This window comes from Mustela nigripes, chromosome 9, assembly GCF_022355385.1.
Source record: "Mustela nigripes isolate SB6536 chromosome 9, MUSNIG.SB6536, whole genome shotgun sequence".
NCBI classification, from domain to species: Eukaryota; Metazoa; Chordata; class Mammalia; order Carnivora; family Mustelidae; genus Mustela; species Mustela nigripes.
This window is the reverse complement of record NC_081565.1, coordinates 47,421,088-47,423,998: the sequence shown is the minus strand read 5'-3', so window position 1 is coordinate 47,423,998 and position 2,911 is coordinate 47,421,088. Positions and strand designations below refer to the sequence as shown.

Sequence of the window (2,911 nt, the reverse complement as noted above, 5' to 3'; positions counted from 1 at the left end):
AGGCCTGTTGTGATGCAGGTTTTGGAAATGAAAACACAAATACATTAAATATTATGATTTAGCTCTACAAAACTCATTCAACACCTCAGTAATTATCTGATGTTAAACAGAAAAAACATTTTGACAATACCTTCCATAGTACATAGTAGCAGGTAAAGTTAAAGATGAGGTTGTCTTGGTGCCTTGGGAGCTCAGTTAGTTGGGTGGCCACTTTAAGCTCAGGTCATAATCCCAGGGTGCTGGGATGGAGCCACGCATCAGGCTCCCTGCTCGTTGGAAGCCTGCTTCTCCCTCACTGTCTGCCCATTGCTCTATCTACTTGTACTTTCTCTGTATCTTTCTCTCTGTCAAATAAATAAATAAAAATCTTTAAAAAATTATTTTGTCATATGAGGCAACATTCAAATTCAGTGCACTAAAAAAGACATATTAAGTAATAATTCCAGTTTTCACTTGCATTTAGGAATCTGGATTGATTGTAAATGTTCAGGTACACCGAATTCATTATGTCCAATTTGAAATTGTTAATTTGCATATGTACTCCATATCCTTCACTGTATACATGTAAAGAAATTATAAGTCACACATCAAATTTACTTATATACATAAGCATCAATAGCTTTAAAATATAACTATTACCTTAAATTTTTTAATCATTCTCGACCCTGAATTGGATAAACGTTACACTTTTTTTTTTATCTTAAAACACAGACAAAAATACAATATATAATGATATATACTATGTCTCCCTTCTCTTAAGTTTTATTCAAAGTTGCAATTAAAAAAAAATCCAAAAAGATTCTGGAGGCAAGGATAATACTTAAAGAAAATAATACATGGTTGAGAAACTCATGCTCCAACCCAAGTAGAAAGTGTAGAAAGGAAAGCAAAAAGAGAAGTAGAAAGTAAGGGAAACCTACTGAAATTGAAAAATCCTAAGTCCCCTACTTAAGCCTCACGCACAAGAGAATATGTTCAGACATGCCCACCACAGCCAGGACAACAGCATCTGCAGTATCCCCAATGGCCCTGCCCTGTTCATTCTTGGTGGCCCTGGTGGTGCTCAGCTGCCACTCCCTAGGCTCTCTGGGATGTGACCTGCCTCAGAACCACGGCCCGCTGCACTGGAGGGCCCTGATGCTCCTGTGACAAATGAGGAGACTGTCTGCTAGCTCCTGTGACAACTACACAAACGACTTTGGCTTCCCGCAGTAGGTGTTTGATAGCAAGTTGCTGCAGAAGGCTCATGCCCTCTCTGTCATCCATGTGACAAACCAGAAGACCTTCCACCTCTTCTGCACAGAGGCCTCACCTGCTCCCTGGAACACTACCCTCCTGGAGGAATCGTGCTCGGGACTTTCTGAGCAGCTGGGCCACCTGGAAGCCTGTCCCCTGCAGGAGGCAGGGGTGGGAGAGCTGCCCCTGGTGAATGGGGACTCCGTCCTGAGGAACTACTTCCAGAGAATCTCCCTCTATCTGCAAGAGAAGCAATACATTCCTTGTGCCTGGGAGATGGTCCGAGCAGAGATCATGAAACCCTTGTATATGCATCATCAGCTTTGCAAAGGAGACTAATGAGTGGGAAGTGACACCCATTTCAACATCGAAATGGTTCTCTCTGAATAATAATATCACACTCCCATTGTCCTGTAGTGTCAAGGACTCTCATTTCTACTGTCATCATGACATGAACGGAATCACTTTGTCACATATGTTCAGGAGTATGAGGCAACATGAAGTCAACGTTACAAACACCTGTTGCTTTCAGATGACCATGCTGATCTGCCTATTTAACTATTTATTTATTTATTTCACATTTAAGTTATTTTTTATTGTATTATATTAGTTGTATCTTCCCTTTGTGGTTAAGAGAATTGTATATGTTTTATGTGTATTAAATTCTTTCTTTTCTGATCATTAAATGTTTCTATAGAAAACTTCTTGCGTTTGTTTCTAATTGAAGCAGGAAACTAGTCTGATTACAACCTGATGAAAGAATGGACTGTACCACTCTCTCAGTCATTACTTTGTTTTCACATTAGACGTAATCGCATCGACTTCCTGGAAGTCACTTTGCATGCTGTCGTCACGGGAAAGGCAGACTTCCCAAACCAATGCTGTGTCTGTATCTTGGATTTTGTACTAATACTAACCTTGGGACAAGATTGTAGTGAAGTAATATCAGTTATGTTAAAGGGAAGAGTGAGAAGAAGGGAAAACATGAATTTTGTAAGTAGAAAAGGAAGCAGACATGTCAGGAAATAAAATAAAAAGCACCAGATACATTGCACATCACATGGTAGACACCCAAGTGTGAATATTCTTTAGCAAATGGATCGTTCAGGGTCACCCGAGTGGCTCAGTAGATTAAGTGTCTGCCTTAGGCTCAGGTCAGGATGACGGGGTCCCGGATCAAGACCTGCGTCAAGTTCCGTGTTCAGCTGGGAGTCTGCTTCTACCTCTCACACTGTCCCTGATTGTGTTCACTGTCTCTCTCTGTGTGTGTCATATAAATAAATAAAATCTTTAAACAAAACAAAAAAAAAACAAATCAAAAGAAACAACATGGATCCTTGATCCTGCCATTTATAAGCCATTCCATTCACAGAAAACCCAGGGAGGGAAGTGGTTGCCTGGGAAAAGAGCGTAGAATGAGAAATGGTGCCTTAAGCCTCCCCTGGTTAAAGGAGAAAAGAGCCACACTGCAAACAAAGGCAGTAGTATAAGAGTGAATATTGGATAAGAGTCTATTTCAGCGCCAAGAGAGGCTTTGCATCATAGCAAAGGGTGCATGGAAAGTGTCCATGAACCTGGGAAGTAAAATGGTTGGGACCAAGGGGATCGGATGTTTTGACTGAATTACTCACCAGGCAACCATACCGGTGACAGAGGAAAGGTGAGGAACAGAACA

General features: G+C 40.9%; 1 pseudogene; it reads left to right on the top strand.

Moving 5' to 3' along the window:
• Positions 1–1,023: 1,023 nt before the first annotated feature.
• On the top strand, positions 1,024–1,589 carry LOC132025117 (interferon alpha-1/2-like; annotated as a pseudogene).
• Positions 1,590–2,911: the final 1,322 nt, after the last annotated feature.